We start from the raw sequence: 23,646 nt of genomic DNA on the forward strand, positions 1-23,646 counted from the left end.
CATAAATGTATTCATAAATCTATCCTCTGTTGTTATATTGTCCCTTCTAGATCCCCCAGTTACATTCTGACTGTTGCAAGTCAAGTTCCAGTCCCCAACTATAAGTAATATTCCATTCTGAAAGCTGATTATTTATCCAGCAATTTTCTTAAGCTCCATAATAGCATTCCCTCCCTTCTACCCTAAAAACGTCTACCCTAAGCAAGATGGGAACAGTGCTACAACAAAGTTGCAAAGTTTGCCACAAACTCTAAATGTCACACACACCACTGTAAATCACACCTATAATTAAACTGGCTTGAACTCCCCAACCAACTTGCCTTTATTCAGCTAGCTACTTAGCACAACCTTATTTTCAAGCCTACTGCCTGCCCTGCACTAGCCAATCTAGTCGCACCTTTCACACCAGATCGATCCCTATGATCAGAAGGTAAAAATCTCTTAGCTATCTCAAAACCCACAACAAAGCCAGGTTGCTCTCTGTATTCATACTCTGTCTCTATACTTTGGAATTCACTATCTCTAGCTACCAGGTCTATGCCTGACCTAACCCATTTTAAAGCCTCTTTAAAAACTCATTTCAAAAATACATGGCTCTGCTCCTGCATAAAGCCTGCTTAATGCCCAGGTCTTCATCTTCTTCCACACTAGCCTTATCCTCCTCTTCTGTCACATTTCAGTTCCTCACAGTCTGTGAGATCCTAAGGCTCTTCTAACTCCTTCTCTTTCTATACCATATCCTTAAGCTACTGCTCAGGCTTTATTGCTTCTATTCTTCTTAACTCTCTCTCTCACTATCTATCTGCATCACTAACTTTCTGGCTGCTATTTTCCTAACTGAAATTAACATTCTATTTTTCATATAGTATAACAGTCAATGTCACACACTGCACTACCTACGTACTATTTTTTTTTTGGACACTATCTATCTACATCATGTATGGCGAGACTGACTATTATTGCCTGTAATGTTTTTAACTCTGTTGAACTTTCTAGATGTGTAGTAATATATTACAACATCTTGTAACAATAGTTTGTTCTTTCAACTTATTCTTGTATAGTATTTCAAATGTAATTTGTATTATATTGGATTATACTGTATTCATATTGCACTATATGTGGAGCTTTTCTCCCCGGGCCTCTGCTGAAAATGGGTTCTGTAGGCCAAGTCAGACCACCCTGGTAAACAAATGTCAAATAAAAATGAAATAAATAAAGTGTACTTACCTCTCAATTTTTACCTTTAGATTTACAGACAAAGCAAACAATAATGAGGGAAATGGCTCCAAATTAGGAATACTTTTTAAATACTGGTACTATTAATTTAGAATTTCTCAAAATAATTTTCAGTTTTGACTTCCAAGATGGCCACACACTGATCAACAGCTTATTTTCAGCTCTCCAGTGTAAAAAAAAACTGAGAAGCAATAGCCAGTGATACTGTCAGCTTGAGTAAATTTCAGTTAATGACTATTAAGTATATTGCCTGGATGCCAGAAACTAGAAGGAACAGACTGTATTAATTTTGTGAAACCACAAATTAGTAACTGGACAGGTATTCTACAGCAGGACTAGTTAAATGAAAGGGCTCATCGTGTGTATGCTCCAAACCTGGCCATGAGAAAGAAGCCAAGACCTGTATTAGTAAAGTTGCAATCATACCAGCAGAAAGAGTTGATCAAAACAAAACTGTGGCAGAAGGGTAAACTATTAAAAATTAGAAATAGAGTGTTTGTGGGGAATGATTATTCACTGTACACTAGGCAAAATAGAAGCAAATTTATCCTAGCAATCATGGAATGCCTAGATACAGATATGAGATTCAAGCTGTAGTATCCAGCTGTCTTCAGAATATTTTTTTCCTGGAGAATCAAAGTAATTTCTGATGTAGAATAGGCTAAGGAGGGAATACAGAAGATTTTCCAAAAAGGGATGAGCTATCAAATAGAAGGGGACTCTGCCAGTGAAACCTTTTCCAATGTTCCAAAAGAAAATGATTGACAGACAGAAAAAAAAGCACAGGATTTGACTAGAAGAATTGGGAGCACCTTGGAATTGAATCAGTTTGTTGTATGTGACAAAGACATGAAATTAAAAAAATAAACTACTTACTCACCATAATGTTCTATCTGTGTTCATTTTCATTCTTCTGCAACATGTGGGTTCAGATCTGATCCTTGGATCCAACTCGGCTGCCTTTTACAGCTCGTGGTTACTGCAAACTCTTGAGCTCCTGCCTTACACATAATTCCCCATAATTCCCCAGTTACTTTTCTGTAACTCAGAGCTTGTTTGCTGCACTTTATTGCTAAATAACAATCCAAGAAATAATAGTTGTATGAAAAATTACTTTCTGGAGCTCAAAGAGAGGAACTTTGGTTCCCGTAATATCTTTTCATTCTTCCAGAAAGCACAAACAAAATGGTAGCTGGAATGTTATGGTGAGTACATAACTTCTTAATCTGATATTGCCAATTTTCATTCGGTCCTCAACAAGTGGGACAGAGTCCCCAGGTACCTGAATTCCAGGTGGACTGCTCTTTCCCTAGAGACTAGATCACATTTGTAATGAGTAATAAAGGTATGAGGATTTGCCCAAGTAACAGCAGCACAAATATCATCCGTGGAAGAACTGGATAGAAATACTGAAGAGCTTGACATGGACCTGGTTGAATAAGCCTTCAAATGTTTTGGCAAAGAAAAAATCAATTTGTTGTAGACAAAAGAAATGCAATCAGTTAGCCACTTAGCTAAAGTTACTTTGCTAACAAATAATTGATCTGATTTTCTCAATGTTTCAGTTCTATGAAAACAGAAATATAATTGCCTGTGAATGTCCACAAATGTAAAACGTATTCCCCATTGTTCAAGAAATTTGGAAAGAAAACTGGGAGATTGATAGATTTTTTATAATGATGGATCCTGACACCACCTTAGGAAGAAAAGATGGATTGATCAGTAATGACACTATGTCTTTATGAAAAATTAAATAAGAAAGTTTAGAAGATAAGGCTTGAAGTTCTGAAAATCTCATAGCCAGTGTTATGACTACCAAAAATATAGTTTTCCAAGTCAAAAACTTTAATTCACATCTTGCAGCTGGTTCAAATGGTGATTGAGTCAGGGCTTGCAACACTAAATTCAAATCCCACTGTGAAGTAGGATCTTTAAAGGGGTGTGTCATTAAAAAGTTTACTTTTAAAAAAGCCTTACAAAGTCATGAGAAAGCTAAAGTAAAACTGACAACTTCTATATGAAGATTAAACTGCCAGCTAATTGTACTTTAACTATTGAGGAACTATCCTTTTCATTAAAAGTATTAGTCAAGAATTCAATAACTTTGGGTACTGGCACTGAAAAGGGGTCAGAAAAAACAAATCTTTTCCATTTACTTCTGTAAATCTTCCTAGGGGAAACCTTGTGGGAAGACACAAGAATGTAATAAGCAGGGGAGGAGAGCCTGGGCTGTCTGACTATCAATGGAATTGGAAAAAACATGCAGTCAACTTCTGGCCCAAAATGTCCGGGTGAATCGTGTCTGTCGGGTGAAACAGGAGATCCAGAATCCAAGGAGGATGAACCAGATGAGGCCAAAGGAAGGGGAACCAAATCTGACAAGGCCAATAAGGGGCAATGAGAATGACTTGCTCTTCAATTGAGATGCTTTCTGAAGAAGCTTGGGAATTTGAGGAGCTGGGGTAAGCACAGAGGAGACGGGGGGCAGTCATGGAAAAGAGCATCTCTCAGTGACTCTCCTTGTGGAGGGATCAGGGCAAAGAACCTGCTGTACTTGTTATTGAGGGGAGATGTAAAGAGGTCACAGCATGGCTGGGGCCATTGGTGAAATATCTTCTCCACAATTTTCTCATTGACAGACCACCCATGAGGTAATAGGATGGACCTGCTCAACTTGTCTGCTAACCCATTGGATTTCCCTGTGTTGCTTGCAGAAATCAGTTGGATCAGATCACCCCATTGCCACACTCTCAGAGCTTCTTGACATAAAGGGTAAAATCTGGTTCCTCCTTGTTTGTTGATGTACCAGACTACTGACATATTGTCAGTCAGAATCTCAATAGTCCCTGAAGGGAGAGACACTTGAAAGGCCGGCAATACTAGGAGAACTGCTCTCATTTCTAGAACACTGATATGTATGTTGGCCTCTTCTGGTGACCAGGTGCCTTGGACTGTCTTTCCTGAGAAAGGCCCCCCACACAAATCAGGAAGCGTCCATGGTCACTAAGGCCTTGGGCTGAGGAAGTATGAAAGGGCAGCCTTGTAAAATATGTAGTGAGCAAATTCACCATCTGAGGTGCTTTTTGCATGCCTGAATTATTTTGATCTAGGTAGACAAAGGCAGATACAGTATGGACCACTGAGTTGCCAGGGTGCATTGAAGAATTATCATATGGTATCTTGCCAATGGACCTAACATCATCGCAGCAGACATTGACCCTAAAGCCTGTAGAATTATTTGGTGTGACAGTGAAGAATTTTGAATTATCTTTTTGACTTGAAAATTAATAGTGTGTACCCTTGGAAAGGGAAGTGAGGCTTTCACTAATACAGTACTGCACAAGGCTGCTGCAAATTATAGGACTTGAGATGGTACTACCTGGGATTTGTTGAGATTGATGTTAATGCCTAGGTGAGAGCACAATTGGAGTGCATAATCTCTTGCTTTGCTTAATAGATGCCTGGTCAGAGCGGTTATGAACAAGTTGTTCAGGTAAGGGAACACTCTGAATCAGTACAGTCTCCAGTGAGCTACTACTATTGCCATGCATTTGATGAACACCCTGGGGGCTGTGGTGAGGCCAAAGGTCAGTGCTCTGAATTGGTAATGACTGAATCCCAGCCAGAAGTGTAAGTGTCTCCTGGACTGCCTGTTCAATTTTATGTGATAGTACACATCCTGAAGGTCTACTGAGCATATTGAGTTGTCCTTGTGCAGGAAATGCAAAACAGACTGAACCATAACCATCGTACACTTTGTATACTAAATCAATTTGTTCAGATTGCTGAGATCAAAAATTGGTCTGCAGTCCCCTGTTTTTTGGCACTAAAAAGAATCTTGAGTAAGTTCCAGATTCTATCTGGTTTGGAATGACCTCTTAGATAACTTTTTTTCTAGCACCTATTTTATTTTTAGAGCTGCTGCTTTCATCTGACTGGGTGGAACATTGGGAATTTTGTTTAATGTTGAAGGAGGAGGTAGGGAAAAGGGAATTATATAACCTCTGGAAATAATCCCCTGCAACCATATATCTTTTGTAATATCTAGCCAGGCTCTGTGATGTGGGGATAGATGCCCCACAACTGCCTCCAGAGGTGGACAATGTGGCCTCTTTTCAGGAGCTCTGACAGTGTCTGTCAGAGATGGAATCTCGAGAATCATGGTTCTGCAGGCCTTTTCTGCCATTTGGGCATGTCTTCCATTAGAGTCTCCAGCTCCATGCCCCTGTGGGAACTATCGCCACATGGATCTTGGGAAGGACCCTGGGACTTTTTTTTTTTTTTTTTTAACAAAAACATCTTTATTAAATTATCACATATGTCATACGCAATCTTGCATTTATATAAACGAAAAACAAACATTGACACCACTTTAGTTCCAAACATTATGCATCACAGACATCTCTGAAACAACTGTAGCTGCAAACATTATACATCATTTATAATCTAAGCAGTCATTGTCAGTTAAGCATTATACAGCTCATTCAAATCCCAACTTCTTTTAAACCTCATTCCTTCTCTGCATATATTGTTCCCACAATTCCCATTTTTTCCTATGTAGTTTGTTCCTTCCCTTTTCTAAATATCCCATTTACAGTTGTTTGATCTCTGTTACTATAGTCACTTCTAGTAAAGTTGGTTTAGACTTTTATTTCCATTTTCTAGTAATTGCTTTTTTGGCAGCCACCATAATTAGACTCAGCAAGGCTGCATTATGGCTAGGCAATTCCAATTCTGTATCATAGCTCAAAAAATCATCTCCCTAGTCAATCCAGTTGCTCACCTAGAATCCCCAACAGAGCAGTCCTCAGGGAATCTTTAAAGTTTGCCAACTCATTACACTCCCAAAAAATACGTTTCCAACTGTCTCTTTCTCCCCCGTCACCTGAAGAAAATTCTTTGGAGTCTACTCATGGTATAAAAATATCTATGTAAACACTTCCAGGCAAAAATCCTAAATCTCCTAGACTTTGTTGCATATTTGGGAGATATACATATATCCCACATTGTCTCTTTCTGAATTGCTTATCCAATCTCTCCTCCCAATTCTTTCTCCAATCACCTCATTGATTCCTATAAAGGTTCTCTGAGGGGGGTTGAAAAAATACATCCACAGCAGACAGGATCTTACCATTTAGTTCACACCTGGATTGTATGTCCTTTACTTTAGGGACAAACAATGAACTTCCATCAAAAGGAGCATTGATGAAGGAAGACTTGAAGAGCACTGTAAAATCACACAAGTGCATCTAGGCATGTCTCCTAATGGAAATGCCTGAACCGGCTGCCCTTGAGGTACCTTCCGCCACATGTGAAATGAGCCTTATGGATGAATTTGAGATGGATTGTAGGGTAGCCAACTGAGAGGCTACAGATGTCTGTGCCTTAGTAGACATGGTTCCTGAGATGAATTTGGAGAGTTCTTTAAACAAATCCTTCTGAAGTCTGGTGCACCAAATAATTCAGTGACCTAAGTGTGAAAGTTGCTGAAGCATAAACATGCATTCCAAATCTGCCCAATGCCCTAGACTCCCTGTTAGGGGAGTGAACACATGAACTCTGTTCAGTAAGTTCTTTCTTTGTGGCTGATGGTATGACCATGACAACTACTAGTACTCCTTTGCTCCAGAACCATCTTCCCTTTGATGGTGCCAGGATCCTATCTGGTCTCTTGAGGACTGGCTCAACAGCATCTGGTTCCTTCCATGCCCACCAAGAGATCATATCAATGAGCTCATTGGCAGATGGAGTTACCCAGGAAGTAGATGGACTGGACCCAAATGCCCCCAGGAATACTGATTCCTCTTGGGAAGGGTTATCAGTAGACCAACCACCCCTTTGCTTAAGGATCTCCAGAATGTCTCCAAAGGAGACACCATCGGGTGGTGATCATGGGGAACCTGCCACTTCATTGAAATTGATATCCTGTGTGATTGATTCATGAAGGGAGTCTAAGTGCCTCCTGTTGCACTTCCTTTTCCTAGGGACTGCTTTGGTGGAGTGCCCCGAAGAATAGCCTGGAGACTTTGGGTTGGCTGTCCATGTGGAATAGAGTGGAACAAAGTGATGAGGCTCAAGGCACAAAGATATATGAGAACCAGATGGCAGATCCAAGGGGGTGGAATCATCTGTACTCTAGAAGAGAATAGTCTTTCTACCACCTCAAAGGCAGAATGTCCTGGGGAGAAGGAAGCCGACAGAGTCTAGAAGACATGCCTCCAGACCATTTGCTCCCTCTGACCTGAAGGCAGACACCTAAGGCAGAAGTCAGAGCCCAGCTATTTAATGCTGAGGCTGGAAGTGCCAGAGATAGCTCTGAGAGCTTCAGAGTAGACTCTAACACCTCAGACCCGACAATGCTGCTTCAGTTCCAAGAGTCATCCAGCTCCGACACAGTTGGAGCCAGTCCACTCAAAAAAGGTATTGGATCTGAAGATATGACAATCTTTGGATCTAATTACAGAAAGTCCCAGAAGGCTGAGATTCAACTGCTCCAAAGCCAAAGGATGGATCAGACAAGGAACCAAGATGGGTGGAGTAATACTAATGATGATGTCCAGACCTGAATGTGTAAGAGCTGGGAGAAGTTTCATCTGTATCTGTGCTGAGGGAAATGTTCTCACCATTCTATCCACATCTGCCTCTGTAAGACATCCGGAAGAATGGGAAAAAGAGGTCAGTGAAGGGAATCTAGAGTGACAGCACCTCTCTAAAGGGGGATGGTAGCCGAGAGGGGACAGGGTCCAGAGAGGATGCATATCAAGTCTGGGGGAGCTCTTTTGCCTCCAAAAGAACCAGATCTGATGAGGCAGACCTTGTATCCAAAACATTTCAATCTGAAGATCTGATCTTTGGATCCGGCCATTTTGAGATCTTCTGGGCTGCCTCCTTGGTCAATCAGAAGAAGGAGTGGAGGATCCAGAAGGTTCTGGTTGCTTTTTATAGGCTCTTTTTGGTCTACCTTGGAGGAGTGTGCTCCAGTCAGTGACTCTGAAAATGTTGTAGGAAGACATCACATCAAAATCAATTGCTTCTGTCAATCACAGCCCTGGGGTTAAAAGCTTTACTTATTTCGCAAGGCAGTTTCAAACGGGCAGGGCCCAAACAATAGACACAGGAGCTGTGGGCATCAGACAAAAGGATCTTGTGCCCACACTCTTTATATTTTTTGAAACCCAAAGGTTTTTCAACCATTGTATCTGTAAAACTAGTAAGGACAATAAAGGCAAAAAGTTTATTTATATATATATATATATATATATATATATATATATATATATATATATATATATATATATATACATATATATATATATATATATATATATATATATATATATATATATATATATATATATATATATATATATATACACACATATATATATATATATATATATATATATATATATATATATATGTGTATATATATATATATATATATATATATATATGTGTATATATATGGGTCTATATGACTTGGTTGACAGTTCATATGATCGGCAGTTTATTTGGTCGACAGTTCATTTGATCGACAAGCATTTTAGATGGGGGCCCCCCCACCCCCCCTAACTATATATATCAACTCCAGGGTTGCACAACATTGGGGAAGGCGGCAAATCTGCTTGTCGACCAAATGAACTGTCGACCAAATGAGTGTCGATCATATGAACTGTCGACCAAGTCATATAGACCCATATATATACATATATATATATATATATATATATATATATATATATGTGTGTGTGTGTGTGTGTGTGGTTTAAAATGAAATACACAAAGTCACTGCTGTCGACTGGTATGTGGTCAAAAGGCAGTTTTCCAATGGGCAGAATGGCAACTCAAAATATATTGACTATACTACAGTGAATGGGTACTGTAGTTTGAGTATCTGAGTTCGGCATTGTGCACTGAGATCACGGTTCAGTGAGGAACAGGGAATTATTCCATCTCCTTGCTGTAATGCAGTCTCAGAGTTGATATAAATATATATATATATATATATATATATATATATAGATATATGTGTTGCAGGTTGTGTGGGGGGCACAGGGCGGCTTTCCCCCCTGCAAAATAGTGAAATACACATACCGTTGACTATGGAATGTACGGTACATGAAGGTGTATAGCATGGGTGAATGACGTCACCTCCTGCTATATCAAATACATCAAACTACGGGTATTGATGTATTCAGTTTCGACCTGGCTGGAATTTCACTATTTCGGATTCAGGATTTCGGGTTGACCATGTGACCGGTTAACCCATGCAGTTTCCAGGTTTCAGTAGTAAACCTACACACACACACACACACACACACATATACATATATATATATATATATATATATCAGAAAAGAAATTACCAAGAACAGTACAGTAGGAGAGAAAGTCAGGAAACAGAACTACCAACAATGTATTAAAATATGCAGAAATGCGTAGGGATAAGGGAGGACAGATTAGAATATGAGAAAGACAAAATGTTATATCACTAAGCTTTTATCACTCACTAAACACTTGAGAGCTGACAGCGGCCATGTCCATACGATTGGGTCTTTGACTGAACCCTTGTCCGCCTTCCTGATGCAATATCTTAAACCTCTTTTGGGTTTGGTCAGGGCAAGGCTACAAGACACTACACAGTTCCTGAAAATTATCGAGGATACACAATTGGAGCAAGGGTGGCTCATGTGCTCACTGGATGTTAAAGCCTTGTATACGAGTATACCACATTGGGCTGGATTACAAGCCCTCAAATATTGGTTGGATAGGGCAGGTTTATACTCACCAGTTTTTAACACGCTATTGATATGCATGTCAGAACATGTACTCAACAAGAATGTTTTTTACTTTCAAGGGCAATGCTATTGGCAACTACAGGGTACAGCTATGGGAGCATATTTTGCTCCCATTTATGCTGACCTGTTTATGGCATATTTTGAAGAGTGCATGATTTATGATACATCTCATAATATATACCTGGTTGAAATGGACATCTGGCGCAGGTACCTGGACGATTGTTGGATGGTATGGCGTGTGGATGTGTGCTATTTGCATGAATTTGTGGATTATCTCAATGGCAACATCTGGGGAATCAAATTTTCTATCACTTATGATATGCAGGTTATCAACTTTTTGGATGTTACGATCTCCAGGAATCGTGATCATACGTTGGCCACCAGAGTGTTTCGCAAGTACCCCCAATATAATACTTTACTACATGCATCAAGCATGCACCCACGTCATACTATCAGAAACATCCCGGTTTCACAATTTATGCGCATGAAACGCCTTAGTTCCACCCAGTCAGACTATGACACTGCTAGTCTTGATTTATGTCGCACATTTGCAAGTAGGGGATACAATCTCTCAGATATCAATACTGCATGGACAAGATCTTCACAGATTCAAAGGAACAGATTGCTAGATTACAAGATCCCTTCTGGTGGTTCCAGATCATCAACCATTAGATTCATCACTACATATGGTAGGAACTATTACGCTATTAGGGATATCATTAATAGACATTGGAATATACTAATAGCTAATGAACAACTTAGATCTTTTTTGGGTGAGGAATGTCAGTTTTCGTACAGAAAAGGCAAAACATTGGGGTCCCATCTCTCCCATTACAAACATATTGGTAGTGGTGGAGCAATTCACAAACAACTTACAATAATGGGACATGAATTATTGGGTACACACCCATGTGGTCACTGTGGGTCTTGCAAACAGATCACCAAGTCTCAGAACTTTTCGAGTCGAAATACAAGTAAGGTCTTTGACTGCAAAATGTTTGGAAACTGTAGCAGTGATTGGGTTGTGTACCTGGCTTCATGCCATTGTGGGGCATTTTATGTGGGACAGACTTCCCGGCCACTCAGGTCACGAATAAATGAACATCGCAGTGACATTAAAAACAAAAGGGAGACCAATGCCTTATATCGACATGTATCAAAACATCTACAAGCACAGTTCATGTTCATGATTATTGACCGTATAGTGGGTGATCGTAGTAACCCACAAGGGTGGCATGGTATTCTCAATCATAAAGAGAAGTACTGGATAATCACTTTGGGTGCACTTTTTCCACCTGGTCTAAATGATCATCTCTAACATTTGCCATGAAAAGGTTGTATTGACAACTATATCAGGTATAATAGTTTCTGAATTATTTAATTGTATTTGTCAGGTATGATCTATTACTAAGAGAGGTACTGAATAATTATTCTGGGCGTCACGCTCCCACCTGGTCCCAATGATCAGTGTTAACTGTTAGCCAATGCAGTAGGAGGCACTGAATTTATCTTATTATTAACAGTATTAGGCTTTATATTTTTTCACTATTTTTTTATAGACACCGATATTTACTTTTATATACATATATTTATATATATATTGTAAAAAGTAACCAGAATTATTTTTACGTCTGGTTTTGAAATGTGCCCCACACAGGCTTACCTTTATTTTTCCAAATATTTAGCATAATTATAATTATGACTATGGAGGTACATATCTAACTATGTATATTTGCAGCCTTTATGGTTCCTTAGTCTATTATGGTTTTGTCTCTTGTGATTTTTGGAACTATTGGTTCAGGGCATTATATACAATTCAACCATGTTCCTTGTTTTATGTTTGCTTGTACAGAATATATCATATATTATTCATGAGGTCTAACAGCACATTATGTGCCTATTGGCCAATATTTTGTATAAATTTGCATTCTTATTTTGTTAACTTTCACTGTTCAACACTGAAGAAGGCATTTAATTGCCGAAACCGGTCTGCTTTATTTATAATTAAATGGTCTGATTATTCACTATCTGGTCTTTGGCTGCATATTCAACTGCTAATTTTGCTGGCCATCTTTGTTTTTTCACAGTTTGGTTGGGCCATGCATCCCCCATGTGCATAGTAATTGGTTTGGACTGAATTCTTGTACTGTGCTGTGGGACCAGCAGTTGATGCACCATTTTCTGTTACAGAGGAACCTCTCCTGATAGTGCTACGGACTTTCGCATTATCCAGCACGTATCTAGCTGGATTTGAGACTGTGATTCGAACAACGGATGCTTTTTTTGTCAAATGGATGCTGTTTTCAGTACATGGTGTATTGCATTGCTCTTTCATCTGGGGATGTGGCGTATTGTATGTTTCCAGGAACAGGGGCCTACGATTTAGTGGATTATTCTAACTATATACATCAAGTGCGTCTTCTACTACTGAAGCAATAGTATATTTACGATCGAGGGACAACATTCTGGTAATTGGTGCTACATTGATATACATCGTTATTCAAGGTAACAAGTTGATATATTTTTATATTTTCGGGACATTTCTCTGCAATTCATATATGTGATTGTGACCGGAGTACAACGGGCGTTTACCACACGTGCGAGTTGCAACATCTTTGGTTTGGACTAGATGTCAGATTATACAGATTTTTTATCGGATGGATTGAGTGACTTTTCGTTTTGGAATAAGACCTTTTCTTTTTGGGACTAATTTTTAAACTTTATGATTACATTCTCTCTACTATATACACTTACATTGTGTTTATGTATAGGGCTTTTCCATACAATGTATAATAGTTGGGCATTTTTGTGCTGACTAGGTACCCCTTCAGGGGGACAATTGCAGATTTCTATGTTGGAACTCTATACATAACTTTTGTTATCAGGTTACAAAGTTGATGGAAGTTATTCGGATAGGCTGTTTATTAGGATAGCGAGTTAGGAGGATAACTTTAGATAGGTGAATGTTTCAGGTATTGGGTCTTTGACTGAACCCTTGTCCGCCTTCCTGAAGCAATATCTTAAACCTCTTTTGGGTTTGGTCAGGGCAAGGCTACAAGACACTACACAGTTCCTGAAAATTATCGAGGATACACAATTGGAGCCAGGGTGGCTCATGTGCTCACTGGATGTTAAAGCCTTGTATACGAGTATACCACATTGGGCTGGATTACAAGCCCTTAAATATTGGTTGGATAGGGCAGGTTTATACTCACCAGTTTTTAACACGCTATTGATATGCATGTCAGAACATGTACTCAACAAGAATGTTTTATACTTTCAAGGGCAATGCTATTGGCAACTACAGGGTACAGCTATGGGAGCATCTTTTGCTCCCATTTATGCTGACCTGTTTATGGCATATTTTGAAGAGTGCATGATTTATGATACATCTCATAATATATACCTGGTTGAAATGGACATCTGGCGCAGGTACCTGGACGATTGTTGGATGGTATGGCGTGCGGATGTGTGCTATTTGCATGAATTTGTGGATTATCTCAATGGCAACATCTGGGGAATCGAATTTTCTATCACTTATGATATGCAGGTTATCAACTTTTTGGATGTTACGATCTCCAGGAATCGTGATCATACGTTGGCCACCAGAGTGTTTCGCAAGTACCCCCAATATAATACTTTACTACATGCATCAAGCATGCACCCATGTCATGCTATCAGAAACATCCCGGTTTCACAATTTATGTGCATGAAACGCCTTAGTTCCACCCAGTCAGACTATGACACTGCTAGTCTTGATTTATGTCACAGATTTGCAAGTAGGGGATACAATCTCTCAGATATCAATACTGCATGGACAAGATCTTCCCAGATTCAAAGGAACAGATTGCTAGATTACAAGATCCCTTCTGGTGATTCCAGATCATCAACCATTAGATTCATCACTACATATGGTAGGAACTATTACGCTATTAGGGATATCATTAATAGACATTGGAATATACTAATAGCTAATGAACAACTTAGATCTTTTTTGGGTGAGGAATGTCAGTTTTCGTACAGAAAAGGCAAAACATTGGGGTCCCATCTCTCCCATTACAAACATATTGGTAGTGGTGGAGCAATTCACAAACAACTTACAATAATGGGACATGAATTATTGGGTACACACCCATGTGGTCACTGTGGGCATTGCAAACAGATCACCAAGTCTCAGAACTTTTCGAGTCGAAATACAAGTAAGGTCTTTGACTGCAAAATTTTTGGAAACTGTAGCAGTGATTGGGTTGTGTACCTGGCTTCATGCCATTGTGGGGCATTTTATGTGGGACAGACTTCCCGGCCACTGAGGTCACGAATAAATGAACATCGCAGTGACATTAAAAACAAAAGGGAGACCAATGCCTTATATCGACATGTATCAAAACATCTACAAGCACAGTTCATGTTCATGATTATTGACCGTATAGTGGGTGATCGTAGTAACCCACAAGGGTGGCATGGTATTCTCAATCATAAAGAGAAGTACTGGATAATCACTTTGGGTGCACTTTTTCCACCTGGTCTAAATGATCATCTCTAACATTTGCCATGAAAAGGTTGTATTGACAACTATATCAGGTATAATAGTTTCTGAATTATTTAATTGTATTTGTCAGGTATGATCTATTACTAAGAGAGGTACTGGATAATTATTCTGGGCGTCACGCTCCCACCTGGTCCCAATGATCAGTGTTAACTGTTAGCCAATGCAGTAGGAGGCACTGAATTTATCTTATTATTAACAGTATTAGGCTTTATATTTTTTGACTGTTTTTTTATAGACATCGATATTTACTTTTATATACATATATTTATATATATATTGTAAAAAGTAACCAGAATTATTTTTACGTCTGGTTTTGAAATGTGCCCCACACAGGCTTACCTTTATTTTTCCAAATATTTAGCATAATTATAATTATGACTATGGAGGTACATATCTAACTATGTATATTTGCAGCCTTTATGGTTCCTTAGTCTATTATGGTTTTGTCTCTTGTGATTTTTGGAACTATTGATTCAGGGCATTATATACAATTCAACCATGTTCCTTGTTTTATGTTTGCTTGTACAGAATATATCATATATTATTCATGAGGTCTAACAGCACATTATGTGCCTATTGGCCAATATTTTGTATAAATTTGCATTCTTATTTTGTTAACTTTCACTGTTTGTTCAACACTGAAGAAGGCATTTAATTGCCAAAACCGGTCTGCTTTATTTATAATTAAATGGTCTGATTATTCACTATCTGGTCTTTGGCTGCATATTCAACTGCTAATTTTGCTGGCCATCTTTGTTTTTTCATAGTTTGGTTGGGCCGTGCATCCCCCACGTGCATAGTAATTGGTTTGGACTGAATATTTATATTCCACCCTAAAACACTATAATCACTGGGTGTGGTAATTTCAATTATCAATGCTACTTTTGTCTTCTTTTCATGAACTACTACAGTATATCTGGTTTTCTCGCATCTGTTTTTTGAACTGTTGGTAATGGGTGATTCCATGTGATATAAACTTCCTGTAATGCTTTGTGGCTCATGTTCCCAATGCTTCTCAGCTGCATCAATATCGGAATGTTTGCACAATCCCTAATGCTACAGCCTTGCCACATTGTTATGCCTTTCAGTATATAGGCCCTCTGCTATTAGTGTATCACATCCAGCAACAACATGTGCAACTGTTTCCACTTCTGTTTTACAGAACCTGCATTTGTCTGTTTCTTCCACATGTTCAATGGACTTTGTAAACCAATGTGGACGTTCTTCAGTATCGCGGGACGCTAATATTAACCTTTGATCTTTTGGTTTAAATTCACCTCTCCTTAATCATTCCTGCATCAGATCCAAGGGTTTTGTTACTTGCAGCTATATTTATACCTTTTCCCAATTTCTTCCATACATTGATTTTTATATATAATTTAATAAATTTTAAGCATTTTTCTTGATTTCCTGTCCAACTCATCTGATACCTTTTGGAGCCAGTCAGTCACTCCAAAACTGTAAGTTAGAACAGGAAGAGTAAATTGGTTTATAGCTTGGCCTTTGTTCTTAGATGTCAGGGCTGTTTTCAGTATTAATTTTAGTCTTCTAAAATATTCTGTACTGATTTTTGTTTGCATCTTTTCATGTTTTGTTTTCAGTCTTTCACTGACTCCCAAATATTTTTGCACTCCCTCATGCTCAAGTTCCTTCATATCACATTCCTGTCCCAGACTGATATTTTTTGTAGCTGCAGCTTTCCTGTTTTAAATGTTGCTTTTGCACATTTATCAAGACCAAATGACATTCTTATATCACCTGAGACAGTTTTAACCACTTCCAGTAGTGCTTTCAACTCCTCATCAGACAAACTATACAGTTTTTAATCATCAGTATAAAAAAATAAATAAATGAGAAGTCTTTACACTTTGCTGTTGTCTGGGAACCAAATTGTAGCCATGACCTAATCTGTTTAGTAGACAGCTTAATGGGTTAAGTGCAAGACAAAAGAGCAACGGTGACAAAGAGTCACCCTGGAATATCCCCTTTGAATTTTTATCCCTGGGATAATAATTTTTCCTTTATCATAGCTTAATTGCAAAGTGGTTTTCCCCTGTTTCATGATCACTGTAATGTAATTGGTCAATTTGAGGTGTGTCTTGTACATCTGTAATCATGCTTATATCCATGAATGTAAGATATTGTCAAATGCCTTTTGTAATCTATATATGCCAATCTTAGATTTTTCATCTTTTTCACAATTCTCCATTATGACTTTATATAACAACATATTATCCTTTGTTCCACATGGCTTTCTTTTGTTGCCATTTTGTTCTTTTGCAGTGATTGAGTTTTCTTCCAAATGACTGTAAACTCTGTCGGCATCAATTCCAGTTTATAGTTTATATATTTGCAGAAGCCAAGTTATCCATCTATAGACTTATGATAGCTTGCAGGTTCACTGTTAAGGACTAGGAGTATATTTTTTCCTGTTTTTAACCAGGTTGGTTTGTGTTTGGAGTGTGCATGTAAGTAGTTCTTTCTCAGGGCTAACTCTTCATGTAACAATGTTAATACTTTTAGCCAGAAGTTAGGTACTGCATTTGAGCCTGATGTTTTTCAGATAGAAGATTTTCTTAATTTTGTTTTAGTTTCTCTGGCCATTATTCATCCCATTTCATATCCTGCACATTTGGACTTCTTAATGTTTCTTGTATTTCTTCTCTCCATTCAACATCTTTGTTATGGTCCATGTGGTCTTTATATATATATCTCCAAAATATGTATATTTCTTCTTTTTGGTAGTGTTTCTATTGCTTTTGCTTTGTTTCCCAATTCTCTGTAAAAACTTTTTTTGGATCATCAATGAATTGCTTATTTTGTACTTTTCCTTTATATTTTTCTGCATATCTTCTATTTTTTTCTGCCTGTGCTGATATCTTTAGTTTATTATTTGGAATAGTGCAAGATATATCTTGGTCCATTCTAATACTGTGCATTTCTTTTATCATGTCTGTCTTTCTAAGTAATTTTGTTCATCTGTTCTATCTTCTATACTCTTCTCACAGTGACACTTACTGTCTTAATTGCTTTATAGTTTTCTCTGTTCAGCACTCCCATGATGTCATTTAACTTCTTCCCTTCCTTTCCCTTATTGTCCTGTATTTTTGTTGTAAGACTTTATCTGTTATTAATTTTTCTGCACATTAATATATCCTATTTAATTTTGTTATAGTCTTGATTACTGTGTTCATTTGTTTTATCAGATTTCTAACATATTGGGTCTTATTCACTTTCTGAAATCTATTTCTTTCATCAACCTTAATATGTCTATCCATCTCTGTTAAATCAAGCAAATCTTCCTTTAGATCTTTTTTCTAAACTGAGAGCAGATTCTTTATTATCCATTTCCTGTGAGCATTCTACGGAAAGTTCCAGAACATCTTCCCGTGACATATTCTCTTCAGCTGAATTCTGCGTCATCCATTGCTCTTTCATATGGGAACTCAATGGCCTATCACTCCATGTTATAGTTGCCACCATTTCCTGTTCCCTTCCTTGCTGTGCAACCCCAACTGAACTTTTGTACTGGTTTCTTACTGCAGGGTCTAGAGTATCCTAATCTGGCAACTGATCAGATGCTTCCTATTCCACCTTTTTCTCCTTAATTTGGGGACTCATTATTCCATCATGCTGTGACTTTACCAGAGCTGGATTTTCTACATTAAATCTTTCACTTCACAGATAATCCATAACTTCAGTTTTTATGTCTTTAACTTCACTACTAATCCTCTTTGTTTTTCATGTTACTAAATTTTCCATATATGGATGCCTTTGCTTGCATTTCTCTTCAAAATCTTTGATGCTGCTTTTTTGTATTGATTAGTTTTGCCTTTTTCTTTGCATAAATATTACACCATATTAAATCTCTTTCTTTCCTAAGTCCATATTTCTTTTTCAAATGTCTCCTGTTCCACATATTTCTTCTTACTTAAGGGCATTCATTGTTCCATCATGCTGTGATATAACCTGTGTTAGACTTTTTACAATAAATCCTTCACTTTGCAGGTATTGCATGATGTCATCTTCCATTTTGTTTAACTTCTGCTTTACTAATCTTCTATTTTGTGTTCCCCCTTTGTGATCTTATTTTTTGTATTATGAAATTTTCCATATTTGGGTGTCTTTGCCTGTATTTTTCCTCAGATATCTTTGGAGTTTTTTTTTTAATTGATTACTTTGGCTTTCTCCTTTGCATAAATATTACTTCATATCATATGTCTCTTTCTATCCCATGTCTATGTTTCTTTTTTATACCTTTCAAAAAAATCTCTAGGTTTTGATCTTTATATTTTCGTACTTCCTCAGTCATTTCTTTTTCCAAATAGCCCAAGATCCGATGTTGTTCTTTTCATTCTTTCTCACTTATGGGTTATGGAACTTATCCTCGTATCTGACTTGGGTGCATATTTCAGACTTTGGATCTAACTCTCAAGCTCCTCCTTCCACCCATAATGCTCCACTCCATCCCTATTGCCTCAGATCTCATTGACTGCCTTTATGAACAGATGCAGGCTCCACTCTTGAGAGCATCTATTGGTATTGTGAGTTTCATTATTCTCTACTGAGAGATTTTTTGATTGACTTTTTTCTTACTCCCCCTCATTTTTGCTGGTCATCAGGGTTTCTCTTACCTTTTTTCTGTACTTTTTTATAGTACTTCCCATCTCTACCATTGCTGGTAGCATTTCTCTCTTTTCCCCTTCTTTTTTGGGTGGTCATTTCTAATTGGTAGTTTCTTTTGTTTTACCTGTTGGTTTCTTCTCATTTTTCCTTCTAGCTACAGTATGTCAAGTAAACCCACAGGTTTTAAAAAAATGCACTTCTTGTGGGCATAACATCCCAAATTCATATGCTCACAAGGAGTGCATTTATTGCCTTGGAGCTGGGCACTTGACTGGACATGTTGTGCAGTATATGTGCCACATTTAATCCAACAGCCCTGGTAGACAGAAGAAATAAACTTATTTTAAGGGGTCTTCTTCCCTCACCTTTCTCTCCAGGAGCTCAACCCCCCTACAAACATAGTAAGTCTGCTTTTTTAGAACACCAAAAAATATTCTCCCTCAAAGTCCCCAGGTCATTGTCTGAGCCACTAAAAAAGTCTAGGAAAATCTCGGATCTGACCCCTCTGGATCGGAAGACTTTTCAACTTTAGGTTCCAAAGCATTCAGATCCTAAGGCTTTGGTTCCTACAGTTATCACAATCAGTCCAACAGTCCCCCCTTAGACCCTAAGTCCTTGGATCTGAAGCAGAACATTTCTTTTTGGAGTACTACCCCCAGATATATTATGAAGCCAATTTCACTTACCCTGCCTGCTCAGCTTTTCCAGACACCACAGAAGCATTCCAGGCCCCCTTCCACCTGTTCCTGTAGGTCCTCCAGAAGCTTGTCAGAAGCAGATGTGGACAGGGTGATACAAAAGTTTCTCAAAGCTCAGATTTAGATGGAGGTCTTACAAGCTTTATTCCTTATTGGATCTGTGAGTATTCTTTTTACAATTAAGACTATTATTTCTCCTTTTCTGATCCATCAGAGGTTTTGGAGTCCAAAGTTCCAAGATCCCTGAGAGGCTTGGTGTCAGATCCGAGGAAAGTTCCTTCTTCCACTTCGACTATTTCCCTGACTGGTTATGCCCCAGTTCCCTTGGATTATAACAGGTTTCAGAGCTAAAGTGTTGGTGTCAGATCTGAGGGGATAGGTTCAACTAAAGTTTTATTGGATCCATCCCTTCCCCTCGGAGCTTTGGCCCTGGACAGTTCAGATCTGAGTCTCTCCTCGAGATTCAGATCTGAAGGTGGCCCAGACCTACCTTCTTCTGAAACGTTGGCTCTAAGGGGGCAGGTAAGGGCTTTTCCCTGGCTCCCAGCCTTTGAGATGGTGGAAAGGGCTTTTTCTGTCTAGAGAGAACCATCTTGTCATGTTTCGGATCCTACCTCATTACTCTCATCGGGTCCAGACTCTGAGTCAGTCAGACCTATTCCACAGGGACAACCAGTTCCAAGGAGTCTCCAGCTGGTTCCAGTAGAAGAACTTCCCCTTTCTTCCCACACCTCTCCAGAAAATTCCACAGAAGAGCTGCCCCAGAAGAGTATGTGTAAGAGGAGACACATAGACTGCCTCATGAAGTCTCTCACGGCAGGCACCAATTTTGACGAAGGAGAAGGATCCCCAAGATCACCACCGGATGACATATCCTGTGGAGATATACTAGAGATCGTGAAGCAGAAGGGTGGTTGTTTGTCCCAAACCCCCTCTCCCGAAGAATCAGTGTTCTTGGAGGCTTTTGGTTCTGGCCCATCTATGTTTTCGGTACCCCCTCTCCAGAGGATGAACTTATCGCTCTGGTTTCTTGCCGGGCATAGAAGGAGCTGGATATTGTCTAGTACATCCCCACATGCCCTGACAAATTTGTGGCCCCACCCACAGACAGACCCCACTGGAGTGGCAGCTACTAAGAAACAGATAGTGGAACAGAGCTTTTCTGTCCCTCTGCCTAACAGGAAATCCAGAGCATGGGACAGATTTGGAAAGTGAGTGATCACCTCAGCTATTTTTGCTCTGAAGTCTCTAAATTATCTCATGCATTTTACTAGGTTTCAGAGAGAAATTTGAATAAAGAACTATCAGATACTCTCTCAGAGTCCATATCTGCTGAGGATTTCAGAGGGACTTCCTCTCAACTGCCCAATGTTTTATCTATTTCTGTTTTATCTATTTCAAATGCTTTGATGAGGTTAATTTCTCACACAGATGAAGAGACCTCATGAGCAGCTGGTTCAGGTATTGCCATAAGGAGACATGCCTAGATGCAGCTATGCGACTTTGCAGAGCCTTTTTAAGATGTCCTTTGTTAATTCCCCTTTTGTTGGCATTTCCTTGTGTGGGCCATCAGTGAAAGAGATACTTACCCACAGCAAACAAGAAGGAAAGTCCCTGTATGCTATGGAGATCAAGTTTTCTACACCCAAACGGACCTTCTCTAGGAACCAGGGATGTGGTAAGAAAATGTGGTTCTGTAAATCTCAGGTAACTCTCTAGGATTTACATGGAGGAAATTCCTCTAGAGGCAGAGGGGAAAATTTTAATGGTAGATGCCATCCTACAGGATGAGGAGGCCCGCAGTACCAGAGCTTTAAAGATTTTTTTTCAGACAGGCCCTATCAGCACTCCAGAAGTGCTGATCAACTGTCCAACTCTGGAAGGCATCGAGGAGGTTCATTTTTCTTGCACCTATATGTCTGGAAAAACATTATAAAAGATTTAAGGGGGCTAAGAATAATATCTGGAGGTTAATACATACAATTTTCCTTTTTCCACATTGTCAAAGGAAGAAACTTCCCGATGTTCCACCCAATCAAAGGAGGGATGCAGCACAAGAAATATAAAAGCTGCTAGAAAAAAAGAGTCTTCCAGAAGGTTCTACCTGACCAGATAGGATTCAGAACTTATTTGCACTTCTTTTAGTATCTGTATTTTCACAAGGTTATATGGTTCACATAAGGTATGACTGTTTATAAGTAGTAAAATCCAAATGCCAAAACACCATAAAGCCCACCTAGATCTCTGTAGCTCGAGCAGGCAGTGCTGGAAAACTACCTTCCACCAAGGTACACGATGGTAAAAAAGAAGAAGAAAGTGCAAATAATAAAAAGCACTGAAGCAGGAACTTCCAATAATCCACTCCTCGTTCTTAAAACACAGGTTTAATACGATCACAGGTTTAGCGCTTTCATCCACAAAAGGTAGACTTCTTCAGAACCAATGAATACACAGAATAAACTGCATTTTATAGCAGATTTGGCGCCAAAAAACCAATTAATTAATTAGTGTGCATTTTAATTTAAAGACAGACCACTTGTATTTAGATAAAATATTCTTACCAACTGATCTTTCTATAGATTGGTTGGATATACTAGATTAACTATATAAATAAATATATATCATATAAAATACATATATAACAAAAATGGTACACTACAAAAACTTTAAAAAATTATTTCACTAAATACAACCCAAATAGGCTAAATAGAACTTCCTAAACAGATCAAAGTGTCATGCTGGTAAAATTCTTCCAACACTTCTGAATATAATAATTTTACTTACAGTTTATTGCTTACTATAAAATGCAGTTTATTCTGTGTATTCATTGGTTCTGAAGAAGTCTACCTTTTGTGGATGAAAGCGCTAAACCTGTGATCGTATTAAACCTGTGTTTTAAGAATGAGGAGTGGATTATTGGAAGTTCCTGCTTCAGTGCTTTTTATTATTTGCACTTTCTTCTTCTTTTTTACCATCGTGTACCTTGGTGGAAGGTAGTTTTCCAGCACTGCCTGCTCGAGCTACAGAGATCTAGGTGGGCTTTATGGTGTTTATAAGTAGTATCAAAAGTTTGTTGATACATATGCACCATATAGGAGACAGAATATATGTGATTGAACAGATATTTTAATATATATTTTTTATTGAGAGCATTAAAGTGGAAGTTTAGATGTATAAAATTTAAGCAACAATACACAGTGTGATTTTTCTAACACATATTTTAATGTAAAGCATCTAAGTCCATTAGGAATGCAATTTTTATAGAAACGTCATTTACAATTATTACAATTAGCAACTGAGCACTGTAGCTTTAAGGACTTTTTTGTATTTGGCGCCAATATAGCGTATTTAAGAATGAATGGAAAGTTAATTTAATTGTTCTGAGGAAGCTCGTGGTGTACGAGTGAAAGCGCTTAACTCATTGTATGGTGAATAAAAACGTTTTAACTTTTAACTGTTCCTGTGATCGTCCTGCTTTAGGAGAAGTTTCAACTATTATTTTAGTTGGCGTTTTGTCGTTTCTACAATTTGTGAACTTACTTCCTTCAATTGTGGATTTTTTTTGCACCAAGTTCCGTATCTTATACGAGTGTATACAGTGATTTGTTCTACTTTTTAACCTTTCTTGGTGACTATTGCAGTTCAGACCAACAACATGCCTATAATCTGGTACATAAATAAACAAAAAGAAACTCAATCTTATCCCCTTTACAGAGAGCCATGAAGGTTTGAGAATGGG

General features: G+C 38.4%; 1 protein-coding gene across 1 annotated transcript in view; it reads left to right on the top strand.

Annotated features, from left to right (window-relative positions):
• WDR27 (WD repeat domain 27) overlaps positions 1-23,646 on the top strand; it is a 2,477,832-nt gene that overhangs the window by 1,894,201 nt on the left and 559,985 nt on the right. The window lies entirely within an intron of this gene.

This window comes from Protopterus annectens, chromosome 1.part0, assembly GCF_019279795.1.
Source record: "Protopterus annectens isolate FY-2018-M chromosome 1.part0, PAN1.0, whole genome shotgun sequence".
Classification (NCBI taxonomy): Eukaryota; Metazoa; Chordata; order Ceratodontiformes; family Protopteridae; genus Protopterus; species Protopterus annectens.